This window comes from Narcine bancroftii, chromosome 5, assembly GCF_036971445.1.
Source record: "Narcine bancroftii isolate sNarBan1 chromosome 5, sNarBan1.hap1, whole genome shotgun sequence".
Classification (NCBI taxonomy): Eukaryota; Metazoa; Chordata; class Chondrichthyes; order Torpediniformes; family Narcinidae; genus Narcine; species Narcine bancroftii.
The window spans coordinates 105,835,179-105,855,290 of NC_091473.1; the positions used below are offsets into that span (position 1 = coordinate 105,835,179).

A 20,112-nucleotide genomic window follows, 5' to 3' on the forward strand; every position below is an offset into this window, starting at 1 on the left:
CACTTGGGGACCATGTGACGCCTGTATGACATCAGTGCCCTCCAGCGCGGTTCTCAGCCAGGTCTGGGCTGCGAGTATAAGTGCAGCCCATCAGCCTGCATTAAACTATTCTGCTCACTGAGCCCAATCTGTCTAGTTGCATGTGTTATTGCAGGAGCAGTGTAGCCACTGCTACACCTCCACCAATTTTACACCTTTTATTTCCCAATCTTTCAAATAAAGATTATTTAAAGAAAAAGGAATTATTTTATTTTGATATAGTGGTGATTTAGCTGAAATTTTACCTTTAGACCCTATGACCTGATCCCTCTTATACCAAATAATCCATTAAATGTCTCAATACTGGCAATTTATACTTTTGCAATAGAGAAGGTTTCCATTTATATATAAATTGATATATTTTATTTTCAAAAATCTGATCCATTTCAATCTTAGGCGCTTGATCAGTATTAAACAACCTATTTATAAATTTTAATTGTGCCGCCTCATAATAATTTTGAATATGTGGTAAATTGAAGTCCACCTAAATCATATCTCGAAGTCAACTTTTGCATAGAAACTCTTGACAATTTACCTTTCCATAAAAACAAATTAATTGCTTTATTTAACTCCTTAAAAAATGTCTTCAGTATTGCATTTGGGATAGACTGAAAAAGATATTGAAAACAAGGATATATGTTCATTTTAACACAATTACCTCATCCTATCAAAGTTAATGGCAAATCTTTCCATCTATTTAAATCAAATTTAATCTTATTTAACAACGGCATATAATTTAAATTATATAAATTTTGATTTTCTTTATCCACTATGATCCCTAAATACTTAATTTTGCTAGACCATCTAAACTTAGTAAACTGTTTATAATCTGTATAATTTTTATCTGATATTGGTAATATCTCACTTTTATCCCAATTAATTTTATAACCTGAAATCTTTCCATATCAATTCAACAAAATTTGTAACAGTTCTAGAGAATCTTTAGGATGAGATAAATATATCAACACATCATCCGCAAACAAATTAATTTTATACTCTTATTCACCTATTGTAATTCCCTTAATATTAATATCTTGTCTTATCATTTGAGGCAAAGGTTCTATTACTAAAGCAAACAAAGCTGGTGACAATGGACAACCCTGTCTAGTTGATCTAGACAATTTAAATGTGGGTGAAATCTGTCCATTTGTCATCACCCTAGCAGAAGGTATATAAGGCCTTAACTCAACTAATAAAAAAGGCCCTAATTTAAATCTTTATAACACCTTAAATAAAAAATTCCACTCAACTCGATCAAAAGCTTTTTCCACATCCAGTACTAATATAATTGGTTGATTAAGCTGTCATCTTGAGGCATTAATTATTGTAATCAATTTTGTAATATTATCAGCTGAATATCTACCTTTGATAAAACCTGCTTGATCTATATGTACTAAGTCTGGTAAAAAAAAAATTATTTGCTTATCTATTTGCTACTACTTTTGCCACAATCTTATAGTCCACATTTAATAAAGATATTGGTCTGTACAAACAACTGTTATTAATGCCCTTGAAAAAGACTCCAGAAATGAACCTATTTTTGTTGCTTGTTTAAATACTTCTGTAAATACAAGAAATAACAAACCATGAAATTCCTTATAAAACTCCGTTGTAAATCCATCCTCTCCAGGAGATTTCCCATTAGGCATAGACTGCAATGCTCCCTTAAGCTCCAAATCAGGAAATGAACTATCTAGATCCTTAATATCTATTTTGCTTAATAATGGTAAATTTAAATTAGATTAAAAAAAGATTCAATCTGATCCATACCTTGAGTACCTTCAGATGTATATAAATTCTGATAAAAAGTAAAAAAATCCTCATTAATTTCCTGTGGTTTATATGTTATCTCTGAATTCTTCCTAACTGCATTAATCATTCTAGATACTTGTTCAATCGTCAGCTGCCAGGCTAAAACCTTATGAGCTCTCTCACCTAACTCGTAATAATGTTGTTTCGATCGTTGAATTATTTTCTCATAAGTTTGCAAAGTATTATAACGTATAATTAATTTAGATAACTGTTTCTTATTATACTCAGTTGAATTCTTCTGAAATTTCTTCTCTAACATTGTTATTTCTTTCTCCAAATTTTGACTCTCTGCCAAATACTGTTTCTTCACTCTTGCTGTGTAATTAATAATATGACCCCTTAAATATGCCTTTAGAGTATCCCATAAAATAAATTTACTCTGTACTTTTGTTTGTAAATAAAAAACAATCTGCTCTCTTATATATTTAACAAAATCAGGTTTCTTTAACAACATTTCATTGAATCTCCAACAATAAGTAGTTTCTACCACCTCGGAGCCAGCACAAGAAACTAACAACAGCGAATGATCAGACAATATCATATCCTTATATTCAGCATGAATAAATCTATCTTGCATTTGTGCCGATACCAGAAATAAATCAATTCTGGAAAACAAATCATGTCAGGCAGAGTAAAATGAAAAATCTTTTCCAGTCAGATTAAACCGCCTCCATATTTCCACCAAATTTAAATCTGGTTTTAATTAGGTGTTTAAGATATCAAGATTGGGAGACAATTTTATGTCTTATGGTAGAGAAAGCCCGTGTTGCTCAGAACCCAATAATGGTTTGGGGTAGAAGGAATTTTTTAATGCAGATTTAAGTCAGGAGGTTATACAGAGATGTAAGGAGTTTAATCCGGCTAAAGCAGTGTTGTGGAAGAATGGATATAAATCTGCATTTAGATATCTGGGAGTGTTGAAAATGTTCTATGGGCAATATCAATCTCAATTTTTTGAGAAAGCTCATGATTCATTAACTTTTGCTAATTCTTTTCCAGATTGTAAGCTGGCAATGAAACATCTGGTGAACATAGTCAAGACTAAGAATGGGAATGGAAATGAAGAAGTTGGAAACGGTGCAACTGGTCGAAGTGGTAGAAGATACTCAAGCTCAATCTGGACTCTAAGATGATTGACTGCATTCCTTTTGGAAGTCTGGTCGGGGGAGATAGATGACCCTGCTGAATTCAAAGTCATCTGCTGCTGGTGGGATTGACCACACCCGGTCAATTGAGGGGGGTACTGCTTTTGCAGGTTTTTTTTAGGTTTTTTTTGGCATTTTTGTTTCTATATTAGTAGATTTAGGAGAGTTTTTTTAAGGAGCTTCTATTTAGTGTAAAGGTTGGCAGTGATGGGTGCCACTCTATAGGGAATAATAAATAATTTGAATTTTGTGACATTTAATGTTAAAGGGCTTAATCATTCGATAAAATGGAAACAAATACTGGATTATATTAATAAGATGAAGGTGGATATTGCATTTTTACAGGAGACTCATTTGACAGAGAAAGAACATTTGAAATTGAAATGAGATTGGGTTGGTCATGTGATTGCATCTTTTGATACACAAAAAGGTGCCTTTTATCTTGGACTCTTTTTTCTGCCAATTCTGGTAGAGTGTTGAAGGTTAATTGTAAAATATTTTCATAAACTTGGAATTTGATTAAAGTCTAGGCACCAAATGATGATGATGCAGAATTTGTTACGGACGCATTTTTAAATTTGAATCAATCGAATGAGAACATTTTGGTTGGAGGGGATTTTAATTGCTGTTTAGATCCATTGTTGGATAAATCTCCAAAAACTGGGTCTCCTTTTCGATGGTGAAGTGTCCGAGCTCTGAACCGTGGAGGTTCCTAGAGAAAAAGCCCATGGGTCTGCCCCCTTGATTGAGAGTGGCAGCGAGGGCAACATCAGAGGCATCAGACTCCACCTGGAATGGGGTGGTCTCGTCCATGGGATGCATCGTGGCATTGGCGATGTCCTGTTTGATGCGGGCAAAGTCTTTTTGTGCCTCAGCAGGGAGGAGAAAAGTGGTGGTTTGGGCCGGTGGGCAGACCTTGTCTAAGAAGCAAGTGACCCACTGGCAGTAGTAAGAGAAGAGCCCTAGGCACCTGCAGAGGACCTTGAGCATGTAGGGGAGGGAAAGTTCTATTAGGGGGAGCAGGCATTTTGGGTTGGGACAGGTGATATCATGTTCCACGATGCATCTCAGGTTGGCGAGCCGGGTGGTGCTGAACATGCATGTCTCCCTGTTGTAAGTGAGGTTCAGTGCCTCAGCCATCCAGAGAAATCTCTCCAGGTTGGCATCGAGGTCCTGCTGGTCTTGGCCGCAGATGGTGACATTATCCAGGTACAGGAAGGTGGCTCTTAGATTGGGGTCCATCTCCCACTGAAATAGGGAGACTCCATTTGTGACCCCAAACAGGATCTGACAGAACTGGTAAAGGCACCTGTCAGTCTCAAAAGTGGAATAAGGTTTATCCCGGGCATGGATGGGGAGCTGATGGTAGGGTGACTTCAGGTCAATCATGGAGAAAACCCTGTAATGGGCTATCTCATTAACCATGTCGGCAATGCGAGGCAGTAGGTAGGTGTCCAGCTGGGTATACCAGTTGATGGTCTGGCTATAGTCGATGACCATTTTTGGTTTGCTGCCCCCTTTTATGACAAAGACCTAGGCTCACCAGGGGCTGGTGCTGGGCTCTATAACTCCTTCTCCCAGTAGCCATCTCACCTTGGCCTTGTTAAAAGTCCTGTCGGCTGCACAGTAGCACCTGCTCTTGGCAGCTATGGGTTTACAGTCTGGCATCGGAAGTTGAAGAGTGATGGAGGGGCACCTGTAGCGTGGAGAGCCTACAGGTGAACTGGGGTGGTTGCTGGACTTTGTGCTGTGGATGGTGAGTGGGGGGGAGTTGGCCACCAAAGGTAAGGGTGAGGCTATGAAGGTGACACTGTAAGTCTGGTTCCAGGATAACCAGGGCACAGAGCATGGGCATGACCAGGAGCCTGAACCTTTGATATGATCCCCCACCTGTCAAATTCACTGAGCAGCACCCCTGTACCATGAAAGTGATAGCGAAGTCATTGAAGTTTCAGCGTACAGATCACATTCGGATGCACAAAGCTCTCAGTACTACTACTATCAAACAGGCATTTTATTATCTTCCCATTGACAGTGATGCCCGAATCTGTGGGGAATGTCCTCTGTTAGCATGGTGGATGCTAGGACTGCCTTGGGGTCCGAGTTGCTGCTCCCCAACAGTTGTGGTGAGTAGCGACCAGTGGGTGCCTTTAGGAACATGGGGTGCAGCATGTCCTCAGTTTTGCTTGCGCGCATGTTAACCATATCATCCAGTCAGCAAGTCAGGTGAGTTGGGGTGATTGGGGGTCAGCTGGCCCATGATGGCAGCATCCAGGGGAAGCACATGGCATTGGCTTGGTTGGGCAACTCAACCGGAAGTGACTTCGGAAATCATGTCATTGGTGCGGGTGGATATGATGTCATCGGTGCAAGTGGAAGTTGGATGATAAAAGATGGTGGCTCCTGTGTTGAGCACATGGCGTTGCGTGGTTGGGTGGTGGGGCCGGAAGTGAAGTCATCTGTGTGGGCGGAAGTGGCAGGTGGAGTAATGGCACTGCCCAGCATCCGCATGTGGGGGCATCCAAAGTGTCGGAAGGGGCTCCTGGTTGGTCGTGGAAGGCCGCAGCTCTCCCGATGGGTTTGGAGAGGCACACTTTAGTGAAGTGGCCTTTCTTGGTGCATCAGGGGCAATGTGAGTTCCTCACAGGACAGTTCTTTCAAGAGTGACTGTCTGACCCACACCGGGACCCCCAGTACTTACAGTAGCAGACTATATTGGTGGTGGAGATTGTCTCTTCAATGGGGACCCTCAGTGACTACTGTCGTCGGTGTTGGCCAGGTCAGAGGTTGGGGGGAGCGAGCATCAAAGGCCTCTACATGGTGAGCTGCAGCTTCTAGGGAGTGGACCACTTCCATGATACTGGTAAGGTAGCCATTATTCTCCTCCAACAGTCTCTGTCAAGTTGCCTTCAACCGCAACCCTTGCATGCAGGCATCTCTGATGAGTCGCTCCGCCTCCCCAGCAGTCACCCCAGCTTCAATCATGCACAGGCATGCTAGTCCTCGCAGTACACCCAGGTAAGCATCTGCCATCTCACCTGGCTGCTGTACCCTGATGCTGAACAGGTACTAGGCGTAGAATATGTTCGTCGGGGGCCGGTACATACCTTCCAGTATGACCATTGCTGGTTCAAAATCCGTGCAGTCTCGGATTGCCTGGAAAGCGTGCGGGCCCAGCTTGGTGTAAAATTCCATAAGTCTCTTCTGGTTAGTGTTGATGACCTTAGCCTGTATGTCGATGATCACCTCTAATGCATGCTTCCAGATCTTGAAGTATGCTGGAGCATTCAGGAGTTGAGGGTTGATATCGAGCCTCTCGATGGTGAGGAACTTCTTCATGGTCCTTTTAGTTTTAAATTAATTAAATTAATTAAATGGTGAGTTGTTCCAGCATTCAGTTTTTGCTCTGGATAGTCAGTCTGCAGTTCTTTTTGATTTTAGCACCTACATCTCAGTGTCCTGAATGAGAAGTTACAATGAGCTTCCCAGCACAAGGGTAGCAAATCATGGAAAGACAAATCCCAAGAAAATAAGTATCTTCCCAATTTTTTTTTCACTTTGGGCTAGAAGAGGCTAGATTATATCTCTGGACCCAAGATTAACTATATCCTTTCTTTTAGTGTTGTCTCACTTCCTAATTCCAAGACCATTGCAGAACAGTTCTTGCAGCCAATCAAACGACTGACTAGTCTTGTATGATTTTATTTTCTGCTATTTCCTGTACAGATTAATAATTGCTGGCCACCAGAATTTTAACAAGACTGACAATTTAAAATAATTAGACCACATTTTTGTTAAAGGTCATCAGTTTCTAACACATTCCATGTTTATATGATAAAAACTGGTTTGGTGCTAAACTGGACTGTACATAAGATTCACTATAACAAACAACACATCCTAAACCAAATTTGCGGAGGCTCAATGTAATTTGTTAACTGTTGTATATAATTGAAAATGTTAGGCTTAACTTGCGTAGGACAAGAATGCTTCAACATACGGATAATAAATCTTAATTGAGCTGCTTTATAATAATTTTGAAAATGGGGTAATTGCAAACCTCCCAAAGTGTATTTCCAAAGTGTAGTTAGGCTACTGTAGAATTGGAATCTTGTCCACATCAATTTGTATTTAAATGGAACTCTGTTTTATTACAGAGATATAATGTACTGATTTTGAAATATTTGTTAGGGATTTGGACCAAAAGGAATTTATTAATAGGCTCAAAAGGTAAAATATCAGTTCAGGTCCCAATATATCAAAATAAATTGATTCCTTTTTCATTGAATAATAGATTTTTAGATAATTGGCAGATTAAAGGAATAAAGTTATTGCAGGATTGTTTTGAAGAGGGTAAATTTTTATCATTTAATCAACTTAGAGAGAAATTTGGGATTTCAGTGAATTCTTTGTTTATTATCAAATTAGAGCGTTAGTGAAAGATAATTTTGGAAGAGAAATGAAAATTCCTAAGTTAACAAAATTTGAGTTTATGATTTCTCATTTTTCAGATAAGGGTTTTATTTCAGAGATGTATGCCTTGTTACAAGATACTATGGATAAAATAAATTTAGATAAATCCAGGATTAAATGGGAAAATGATTTAATTTGTGATATTAATCAGGCTGACTGGGAGATGACATGTTTTGATAGTGTGAATAAGTTGTTTAATGTAAGATATAGTATGATTAATTATAATTTTTTGCATCAGTTGTATTTAACCCCTGAGAAATTGAGAAAATATGGATTTTAGATGTTTTAGATGTGGATCATGTGTTGGAACATTTTTGCATTCCATTTGGCTTTGTGATAAAGTTCAATCATTTTGGTATAAAATCAGGGAATTTCTTCAAAATTTGTTTAAAATGCAATTCTTGTTAGAGTCTAAAAAGATTTTGTTGGGTTATATTGTTCCATTTATGGACTTGGGGTTAAATAAGTCTCAGACAGCATTTTTACGTTTAGCATTGATGGTAGCGCATAAATGTGTCGCGACTTCCTGGAAAGATGAAATTGAGATAAATGTAAATCGTTGGCATAATGAGTTGAGGTCCTGTATTTATATGGAGAAAATAACATATAATTTGCATGATAATTATGATTTTTTTGTTAAGATGTGGTCGCCTTATTTGAAATGTATGAATTTAGTAATATCTTAAACTGCTGTATGTATTTTTTCTATTTTTCTAATGCTTCCCTTATGGGGTCTGTTGAGAGTTGGGGGAGGGGTGGGATAGTTGTAGTTCTCATTTTTATATTATGGATTTTGTAAAAGTTTTTGTTTTGAAAATATTAAATAAAGTTTTTTAAAAAATGCTTCAACATATATCAGAGAAACTCTGGGCGAAGTGGTTAGTGCAATGCCTTTAAAGCGCCAGCAATTGGGACCAGGGTTCAAATCCCACACTATCTGTAAGGAATTTGTATGTTCTCCTTGTGTCTGTGTGGGTGTTCCCCAGTGGCTCCGGTTTCCTCTCTGGTTTCCTCCCACCGTTCAAAATGTACTGGGGTGTAGGTTAATTGGGTTTAAATTGGACAGCACGGACTTGAGAGGTGAAATGGCCTGTTGCAGTGCTGTATGTCTAAAAAATGTTTTAATTTAAAAATGTAAGCATTCATTATTTCTCCTCATTACCATGTGTGGTAAAACAGTGAGTGCATAATCCTGGTCACCTAGCCATAAGAAAGATATCATTAAGCTGGAAAGGATACAATAGAGATTTGAAAGTCTGGCCGGCTTGAATTGGAAGGCAAGGTTGGGACTTTTCTTCCTGGGCTTTACAGAGATTTACAAAATTATGAGGGACATTCATAAAGGAAATAGTCATAGTCTTTTTACCCATTGTAGGTTAATCTAAAACGAGGGGTTGTAGCAGGCTGCACTGATCCACAAACAAACCGGGTCAAAGTGGTGCAGGCTCGCACTGGGCTGACGCCACAATAGTCCTGGTGGGGGCTCAAAAGATCATGGGGGTTGTGCTGATAACCTCTCGGAGAGTTCCAGTAAAGTCAGTTGGTTGGTTCAGTTCACTCGCAGCTTCCATGTGGTTTTTCACTCGCTGCACAGCGCACTGACCACAGTGGTGACCTCTGACAGTCCAAATTGACATTTTGGACCCCACGATGAATGACACGAGTGCACAGAACAGAGTCTCTCTGAGGCTGCCAACCTTTTGGACCTCACAGCCATTGCTCTGGTTCGAACAGGCTGAGCCCAGTTACAGGTCAGGCAGATCATCCAGGCTTCACAAGATAATAGTACGTGGTCAGTTCACTCGGCCAGGAGACTTTCAGATGAATTATCAACTTCTTACATCAGCCACTAGCCATTGACAATTAAGGCACTTCTTATCTGCACCTTTGGTCTTTCCCACTGTGAACGAGCGACATGGCTGCTTCACATGGATGGCCTGGTCGACCACATGCCATGCGCCCTTATGAACAATATGCTGGCTTTAATGGATGGCCATAGGCCCTTCTTACTGTTCGAGCAGGTATTTCTTGAACAGATGCCAGAAGACATCTGCCTATTTCTCACAGACAATGACTTCAGTGACCCATGTAGCCCACGTGGATGTCCTGTGGCACGCCAAACAATATGGCAGGGCATCCATTGACCCAATTGTTGCGTCACGCCCAGCAACTCATCTCTCTCCCACACCACTGAGGAGGTCGGCAACAAACACAGAAAGTTGAGACTCAAACCTGGAGTGGTGATCTTTCTACCATCAGAAATGAGGTTCTGGAACCTGCCACCACTGACATCCACCTTGCTCCCATCCAGGAATGCTGGGGCTAGCTGTCACTGATTGCTACACCACCAAGACAGCCTACTTTATCTTTGAGACTGGCACTCAGGGCAGCGTGAGGAGGTCAGTGTCTTGACACCCTCTAACTGAGACACATGCCGGGAAGTCGGGAACATCCCTCACCACCACCAACAATAGAGCATACACATGTTTGGGGTGCAGACCATATGCTTGGTTGGGGTGCAGACCATCCTGCTTGAGTTCGACTCCAGCCGTTTAACTTTGGATGATGCATCTTAGCCCATACTGGGTGCAGACTTCCTTTGAGCCCACTGCCTCCTGGTGGATCAGAAATGACACCATCAGGTCAATTCTAAGACCTTCCAGACCTTCACCCATCGAGTGGCCAAGTTCACACCCCCCACCCCCCCCCCCCCCTTGACTTAGCAATCTTATCAGGAAATGAGTTTGCCAGAATCCTGACAGGATTTCCAGCCATTATAACACCACAGTTCTCCACTGCAGTCCTGAAACATGGTGTCCAGCACCATATCCCCATGCAGGTACTGCCACTACACGCCAGGCCATGCAAGTTTCCACCTGACAAGCTACAGCTCACCAAGGAAGAATTCACAAAGATGGAGGAGATAGGAATTGTTCAGCATTCTGACAGCCCATGGGCCTCTCCTCTACACATGGTGCCGGTCTTCTGGGGGATGGCGACCTTGAGGGGACTACTGCCAGCTCAATGATGTCATGACATCCGACTGGTACCCAGTTCCCCACATCCAGGACTTCATAGCCAATCTGCACAAAGCAAGGATCTTCTCAAAAATCAACCTGGTCCAGGGATACCACCAGATCTCCATGCACCCTAATGACGTCCCCAAGATATCATCATTCCGTTCGGCCTTTTTAAATTCCTCCACATGCCATTCAGCCTCAAAAAAGGATTGCAGACTTTCCAGAGACTCATGGACTCAGTAGGACATGGCCTGGATTTCATTTTTACCTACCTAGATGGCATCCTCATCACCAGTCATTCACGACAGGAGCACTTAACACATCTGCATCTGCCATTCCATCAATTACCTTGGGCAGCCCCTCTTCCATCAAAGGTTGAGGCCATTCATAAGTTCTCCAAATCAACTACAGTCAAAGGTTTGCAGGAGTTCGTTGGAATGATCAACTTCTACCATCGGTTCCTGTTGTCAACTGATCATACGACCTCTTTTCAAGTTGCTGTCCAGTCAGACCAAAAAAAAATTAAATGGGACGCGGAGTCTATGGCAGCTTTCGACCAGGCCAAAGATGTTCTGGCCAACACTACTTTTTTAGTGCATCTGTGAGTTGATGTGCCCACCGCCCTCACAGTTGATGCATCCAACATGGCTATCAGCAGTGTCCTGGAGCAGCTGATTGATAGACATTGGAGACCACTTGCTTTCTTCAACAGGCACCTACAACCCTCGGAGCAGAAGTATAGTGCATTCGACAAGGTTGCTAGCCTTCTACCTCACCACACGCTATTTCTGCTATTTTCTCAAAGGACTGGATTTCACAATCTTCACCCATCACAAGCCCCTTACTTTTGCTTTCACCAAGGTGTTGGACCACTGGTTGGCAAGGCAGCAGCATCACCTCTCTTGTATTTAGAGTACATGACCGCTATCAAGCACATTTCTGTCAAGAACAACCTTGTGGCTGGTCCTCTGTCCCGTACATCTGTACTATCTGTTCACTCCCTGTCCCCTGGAACCGACTATACAGTGCTCACAACGGCCTAATGGCAGGATGGCGAGATATCAGCCTAGCTCACTGCAGTCTCAGGGCTCCAGCTGGAAGATGTGCATTTTGGGCCATCTGAAGCCACACTTCTCTGTGATGTGTCCACCGGCCGACCTAGGCCCATCGTTCCCACCACATAGAGGAGTTGTGTCTTCAATGCGCTACATGGGTTGATCCACCCATCTATCTGGGCAACAACAACTGGGCCAGACTTTCCTACACCAAAAGATATCCAAGGTGCAGAGCCACATGAAGGCCCCTCTTCAGTCCTTTCCATCGACACAGATGATTTAATCTTGTCCACGTGGACGTCGTCAGGCCACTGCTGATTTCCAGATGTGCCACATACCTGTTCACGATGGTGCACAGGTTCACTAGATGGCCAGAAGCTGTCCCACTCTCAGAAACTTCTGCGACATCCTGCCAGGGCCCTCATTACCAACTGGATAGCCCATTTCATCCTTCCTTCCAATATTATGTTTGACGGGGGTGGGGGGGGGAGTGCAAAGCTCACATCCGGCCTCTGGGCAGTGCTGTCACAGCTTCTGGGGACTCAATTAAATCACACCATAGCCTACCACCCACAGTCTAACGGTCTGGTGGAAAGGTTTCATCAGCATTTGAAGACGGCCCTCATGGCGTGCCTCTGAAGCCCAGATTGGGTAGACGAGCTGCCTTAGGTGCGTTTTTGCACCCACACAGCGTCGAAAGAGGATTTGGCCACTTCCTCCACTGAGCTCGTCTATGGCACCCCACTGTTTGTGCCAGTGGCTAGAGGCCAGGAGAAAATATCTATGGAGCTGCTAACATGACTTTATGAGAAGGTGGGCACTGTAGCCCTTATCCCAGCCTCACACCATGGTCCAGCTCCATCCTACTTTCTAAAGATCTCGAAGACTGTGAATACTTCTTCATAAGGAGAGGTGTGCACAAGACACCCCTTCAGCACCAATACGAGGATCCATACAAGGTGTTACAACACAACGGGACTATGTGCCTTTTGGACATTGGGGGTAGGCAGGAAATGTTCATGGTCAACTGCCTCAAACCGGCACACCTTGACCTCAACCAACCAGTAACTGTTCTAGCACCATGGGGAGAGGTCGGCCTCCCAAACACAAAAAGTGTTTATGAACTGTGGACTCAGCTCCTCCGAACAACAGTTCGGAGGGTGGAGGGGAGAGTGTCATGTAGCAGGCTGCACTGATCCACAAGTGAACCAGGTCACGGAGGTAGAGGCTTGCATTGGGCTGACATCACAATGGTCCCAGTGTGGGGTGGGGGGGAACCAAAGGATCATGGGGGTCATGTTGTATCACCTCTCTTGTATCTCTCAGAGTAAAGTCAATTGGTTAGTTCAGCTCATTCACAGCTTCCATGTGGTTTTTCTTTCACTCACTGCACAGCACACTGACCACAGGGTCATAGATTTAAGGTGAGAAGCGAAAGATTTAAAAGGGACCCGAGGAGCACCATTTTCACCCAGCGGCTGGTAGGTAGATAGAAAGAGCAACAAGAGCAAGAAGTAGGTGCAGGAAAATTGTAACATTTAAAAGACTTTGAGGCAGTGATGCACCATTAATTACTCACATTGTTGAGGAACCAATAGGCTTTTATTCCCTTAAGAGCAATGATCCATCCATACTGTTCAACTATACTGCACTGAGGAGGGGACTGTGGAACATCCACCTTTATACAGAAGACTGTGGGGAGGGGCTACAGGTACACCCAGCCAATAGATGTGTCTGACCAGACAGTTATACATAACAGTGGCTTACCACGTTCATCCTTTGTTTTTATAAAAAAATTCCAGTGGGGTGAGGTGGAACTTACAAGGTTACAATTCAAGGTTACAAGTTCAGTCTTTCAGCTGGTCTGGTCATTCGCTGGGACCATCATAGTACCGGTTGCGGCTGTGGTGCAGCAGCGGGGTCCTAGACGGTCTTGGACATCTCTACCTTCTCATCAGTGTGTAGGCACTGATGAGTCCAGTTTATTCTCCCTTGGGACTGAGGCAAGGTTCCAGGGATCAGGTGCATCATGTATGTTCAATGGAGTGGAGGTTGTGGGGTGATCAGCCATGATCTCCAGGGCCCCTGAGGGAGCCGACCCTGACAGAGATGGTGTCTTCATGTCCATCAGGGTATGCCACATAGGCATATTGGGAGTTGGCATGGAGGAGGTAGACCTTTTCAACTGGAGAATTCAGACTTATGGCTCCTCACATGTTTCCTGAGTAGGATGGTTCCTGGGGACATCCTGGGAAAGGAAAACCTATGTTCATGCAGCGTGGCATTTTCAGCAGTACATAGCAGGGACCTAATAGAGTAGAGTGCCTCCAGATGGACCTCTTGCCAGCAGAGGCCCTTAGACTACAAGGCTAGGAGGACGGCCTTACAAACCGTAGTATTTTCACTCTCCACTTGCCTGTTACCCCGGGGGTTGTAACTAGTGGTCCTGTTTGTGGCAATGCCCCTGGCCAACAGGTACTGGTGCAGCTCATCATTCATAAAGGAAGGCCCCTGATCACTGTGGATATAACTGTGGAAACCAAACAGAGTGAAGAGGCTGTGCAGGGGTAAACCTTTACGTTATACAGCAGTCATATCTGAGCAGGAGATGGCAAATGGAAAATGGAAGTATTCATCAATGATGTTAAGAAAATACATGTTGTGGTCAATGGAGGGCAGGGGGACAGGTGGCTTAATTAATTCTGCCTGTCTGGCTGGTAGAAGTGTGGCTTGCACTCAGCGCAGACCTGGCAGTTCTTTGTCATGCACCTAATTTCGCCATTGGAGTAAGGCAGGTTGCGTGCTTTGACAAAATGAAAAAACCTGGTAACTCCAGGGTGACAGAGATAGTTGTGGAGGTTTTGCAGCCGGTCAAACTGTGAACTGGCACAGGACCCACGGGACAGGGTGTCTGGCAGCTCATTAAGTTTCACTGGCTGGCACAAGATGTCGTAATTGTAGGTGGACAGTTCAATCCTCCACCTAAGTATTTTGTCATCTTTGATTTTCCCCCACTGCTGATTGTTAAACATGAACACAACTGCACATTGAACTTCTGGTAGTGGCGACGGAAGAGGAACAATGTTGATCAATCAGCAGGGTGAATCTCTTACCGGCCAGGTATTGGCACCAGTGATGCACTGCCTCGACAATGACTGTGGTTGTAGTGGTGTCTGGACAGGGGATAGTGAATGGAAAATGGAAGTACTTATCGATAACGTTAAGAAAGTACATGTTTCCATTGGTGGAAGGTAGGGTCCCCTTGAAATCGACGGTGAACCATTCGAAGGGGCAGAAAGCTTTTACCCGGTGCGCTTTGTTGGGGTGGTAGAAGTGCAGTTTGCACTCAACGCAGACTTGGCATGATCCGGTCATCTCCCTGAAGTCTTCAATAAAGATGGGCAGGTTACGTGCCTTGATGAAGTGGGCCATGTGGGTGATGCCCGGTGGCAGAGCTCGTCATGAAGTGACCACAATGGGCTGGTGTGTGCAGCAGCACAGCTTCCTCGGGATAAGCATCTGGGGGCTCATTGAGTGGACCCAGCCTATACACTATCTTATAGTTATAGGTGGAGAGTTCGATCCTCCACCTCGTGATCTTGTTGTTCTTTATTTTACCCCTATTCATATTATTGAACGTGAATGCCACAGATCGCTGATTAGTGAACAGAGTGAATTTCCTGCCGGCCAAGTAGTGCCTCTAGTGCCTGAAGGCCTCCACAATGGCTTGGACCTACTTCTCCACAGATGGGTTTCAGAGGTCATGGCCTTACAGGGTGCAGGAAAAGAAAGCTATCAGGCTGCCCACCTGGTTAAGGGTCGAGGCCAAAACTACGTCAGAGGCATCACTCTCCACCTGGAATGGTGGCCTTTGTGATGTAGCTCCAAATGTAGTCGAAAGCTGCCTGGGCTTTGGGCTTTGGCAATGGGAAAGAGGTGTACTTTAAGAGGGGGTGGACCTTGTCAACATAATGAAGTACCCATTGGGCGTAGTATGAGAAGAAGCCCAGGCACCTCCTTAGTGCTTTCATGGTCCTTGGGATAGGGAGGTCTAAGAGGGACTGCATAGGCTTGGGGTCTGGGCCAATGATGTGGTTCTCCACCACATAACCCAGGATAGCTAGACGCTTGGTCCAGAACACCCACTTACTGACATCGTACGTGAGGATCAGGGGTTGGCTGAGTGGAGAAATTTCTGGAGATTGACATCATGGTCCTCTGGATTGTATTTATAAATGGTGATGTTGTCAAGATGGGGGAAGGTAGCCTTTAGCCCGTGCTTATCTACCACTTAGTCCATCTGCCTCTGAAAGACTGAGACCACGTTCATAATACCGAAAGGATCCCTCAGGAACTGATAAAGCCGTCTATCTGCCTCAAATGCTGTGTGGGGACGGGTCCTCAGAACGGATTGGTAGCTGGTGATATGCAGCTTAGTGATGATGGTTGAATAGGCCCAGTACTGCGCAATTTCATTCACCATGTCAAAGGTTCAGGGGAGGGGGTATGCGTCCAGGAGTGCGAAGTAATTAATAGTTTGGCTATAGTCAATCACTAGCCTGGGCTTTTCTCCCCCTCTCAAGACTACTACCTGGGCTCTCCACAGACTGTTGCTGGGTTCAATGATCTTTTCCTTAAGCAGCCGTTGTGTTTTGACTCGAATAAATTCTTGTTCCCCAGCATTATATCGCCTGCTCTTTGTGGCTATCGGCTTAAAGTTGGGCGTGAGGTTCTGAAACGGGGTTGGGGGGGTTTCAATATTCAGTGTGGAGAGACCACATGTAGTATCTGGCTTTTAGGACTTTCCGATCTGAACCGTGATTGGGATAAGTGGGCCTGAGTACTCCATAGTCATGCTTTTAAGGTGACACAGGAAGTCTAGGCCCAGCAACACAGAAGCACATAAACCTTTCAATACATACAGTTGGAACTTGCAAACTTCCCCCCCACCCCACTTTTACGGTTAAATGTATAGTACAATACCCCTGAATAGTCACCAAATGCGATTGCAACTCTAGATATACAATAGTCCGTGGGGTAAACCTTTACGTTATACCGCCAAACAGTCATAGAGTTTATAAAGCTCTCCATCGAGCCAGTGTCTATTATGCAATCCGTCAGATGTCAATTTATCCTCACACCCACCCAGCTGGTGGGGTTTCACTTGGTTGAGGATGACTGATGCCAGCATTCCGGAGGCTGCATCACTCCCCCTGCTGACATCATCTTACTTGATCCGAAGGCCGGAAAGGTGGCATCGACCATGAGGAGTGGCAAGATGGCCACCGTTCCTGCCATTGCTTCTCTTCCGGTAGCGAGAATGGCCACCATTCCCGCTGTTGCATCTCTTCCGGTAGTGGTTATTAGCTTACAATTAAAAGCCATTATCTACAATAGTCTTCAGATAACTTGGAGGAAAGTGGGGGGAAAAACAGGGTTTTTATTGGGACCGATGAGGGCAGAGCCAAGAGGAGGGGTTGGCCATCTAATCTGTACATAGACAATGAATTCCAGTTCACTGCACAGATAACATCTGATTCCATGGAGAACTACTATGTAGTAAGGGCCCTGGATCGAGACGGCATGCTGAGTTTCTGATTTTCTGCAGCAGGCCTCCAAAGGAGAGCAACTATATGGTGCTCAAGAGTCTGCTCATCCATAACTTTGGCTTCTCACGATGTGAGAGAGTGGTCCATTTACTTCACTTGGATGGCTTGGGAGACAGGACCCCTTCCACACTCATAAATGAAATGTTGGCACTAGCGGAAGGGCAAAGGCCCTGCCTCATGTTCAAGCAGATTTCTTGGAGCATTTCCCAGAAGATATCCACATGCTGCTGGCCGATGAGGATTTCAGTGATCCACGGAGAGTCACTACCTGTGCTGACATTCTATGGCAGGCTAAGCAAGAAAGCGTGACATCCGTAGGACCAGTCATCAAATCCCACTCACAGCAGCAGGACCGTGCAACTCCAACATTAGACCGGCAGCAGGGTCAATCAAATCTGTTATCAGAATTCCAGTCAGCCAGGAGACAACATGATAAAGATAGCACCCATTGGTGTTTCTACCATCAACGATGGGGCGCAGAAGTTCACCACTGCTGACCTCACTGTACATTTCAGGGAAACGCTGGGGTCAACTGTTGCTAATGGCTGCAGCAGCTGGCCATCGAAGCAGCCTTTTATATATCTGGGATAAACATTCTGGCTGGTGTTTCTTGGTGAATATAGGGGATGATAGATCAGCATGCTTCCCCCTTCAGGGTGTGACACCCCTAACAGAAAACTCAAGCCATCGTTCAAAGCCGCAAACTGCAGTTCTGATTGGGCTGACCATCAACCTGGCCAAGGGTCAATTTGTGTTAGCAACCATCGACTGTCTGGGCCATTGTATCGGCAAACTCGGAGAAAAGCCACTACCAGCAAAGGTCAAGGTGATTCGGGCATTCACTCAGCCCAGCACAGTTAAAGACCTCCAGGAGTTTGTTGGAATGGTGAACTTTTATCGCTGGTTTCTACCATCAGCACCTCGCATCATGCACCCCCTCTTCACTCTGGTGTCAGGCAAGGCAAGGAAAGTCACTTGGGACAAAGAACACCAAGGAAGCACTAGCTAATGCTGTATTGCTTGTCCATCCAAGAACGGATGTCCCGACAGCCCTGACAGTATCTATGGTCGGCTCATCAACAGAGAAATTTATCATATATTTCTGAGTTCTCGACGACCATCGAACACATCTCAGGTAAGGCTAAAGTTATGGAAGATGTGCTGTCTCACCTAGCCATACAAACTGTGCAGACCTTAACCCAAGGGGTGGACAATGTTGCACAAACAAAAATGCAACAGGCAGATGAAGAAATTCTGTGTTATGGAACAGGAGACTCGAACCTACAGCTGTAAGAAATTCCGGTAGGCCCAGGGGAGCTCAAACTCTTGAGTGACATATCTTTCACCAAATGGTTAAGATTTGTGTGGCATGGTCTTCAAGAATAGGTCAGCATTTGGATGAAGACATGCACTTGTTGCCAGACATCCAAAGTCCAGCAACAAACAAAAGCCCCACTACAATCTTTTGAATTGATATATCGGAGGTTTGACCACATACACGTTGACATTGTAGGTCCCCAGCCGGAGTCACATGGCTCCCGTTTTCTTCTCACTATAATGGATCAGGCCACGTGGTAGGCAGAGGTGGTTCCACTAGCAGATATAACTACTGACACCTGTGCCAGGGCCCTCATTTCCACCTGGATAGCATGCTTTGGTTTGCCAGCGCACATCCTACCTGACAGGAATGCTCAATTCATGTCAAACCTGTGGTAAGCAATTGTCACCCTACTTGGAACCAAGTTGCACCACACAACTGTATACCACCCACAATCTAACAGACTAGTAGAAAGGTTCCACAGGCATATGAAATCGGTCCTTATGGGGCGTCTGCAGGGACCTAACTGGGTTGATGCTCTTGGGCATACAAATGGCATGCCTCTGATGGTTCCAGGAGAATTTGTATCAGACTCATGAGGATAGGAGGAGATGCCCGCCAATGTCCTAAGCAAACTCTGTAAGATGCTTGGTTCTTTAGTGCCCTTACCAAATCTCAACACAGTCAGGCCGGGTCCTTTATACCGCAGAACTTGCAGGACTGCAAGTACATTTTCATACAGAAAGGAGCACACAGAGTGCCACTCTCGTGTCCTCAAGAGGGTCCCTTCGAGATACTAAAATGCAATGGTTCAACATACATTTTGGACATCGGAGATAAAGAGGGAGCTTTTGCAATTGACCATCTTACACCCGCCCATCTGGATCTGGATGAATCAGTCATGGTTCAAGTGCCTCAGCAGAGAGGAAAACAGCTCAAACAAAAATAAATACAGACTTTGTGGGTCCACAGTGGGATTGCCAGTTCTGGGGGCAGGGGAGTCGTGTGGTAAACCACTTACCAGTAAGCAAACCGTCTCACAAAATGGTAGATCTGCTGTGGAAAATGCAGGAATTTGACCTGCATCCAACATAAGTTTTTAATGATGTCACTTTCTGTCCATGTGACATATAAGCTCAGCATGCAAGCCTGGAGGTGTCAGTCTTGCACTAAATTCCTCAGCGTGTATATCGACTTCCCAGTGAATATATCAACATGTCCAGTGATTCCATAACATGTACACCAACATCTATCATAGTTCAGTATAAAATACTTTGCTACTTTACTTTTAGTAGTAACGGGTTTACAATCAGGAGTGAGGTTGGAGAATAATGACAGGGGTGTGACTTTAAGTGTGGAGAACCCCCAGGTTGTGTGTGGTGAATAGTTGGGTTGTTGGCCATGTACAATGGGGGGGTTGCAGAAGGCAGGTGGTGCGCAGTTTTCGATTCGTAAATTGCTGATTATACACAGTGAGGGGTGGATGGGTCCATCGAACTCCATTGTTCTGCTTTTAAGGTGACACTAAATATCCAGTCCCAATAGCACAGCAGCACAGAGCTGCAGCATTACCATCAGTCTAAAGTCTTTATATTCAGGACCCCGCTTCATTAGAGTCATTACACAAAAGTCTTGGATGTCTGC

General features: G+C 44.3%; 2 long non-coding RNA genes across 12 annotated transcripts in view; one reads left to right on the forward strand and one right to left on the reverse strand.

The window, feature by feature from the left end:
* The window catches only part of LOC138763816 (uncharacterized), a 99,778-nt gene that overhangs the window by 15,593 nt on the left and 64,073 nt on the right, over positions 1–20,112 (reverse strand). The gene's annotated exons all lie outside the window — the stretch shown is intronic.
* The window catches only part of LOC138763817 (uncharacterized), a 42,382-nt gene continuing 35,148 nt past the window's right edge, over positions 12,879–20,112 (forward strand). For both annotated transcript variants that reach the window (XR_011357846.1, XR_011357845.1), the window contains exon 1: positions 12,879–13,022. This is a non-coding gene — a long non-coding RNA (uncharacterized lncRNA). The remainder of the gene's footprint in view (positions 13,023–20,112) is intronic.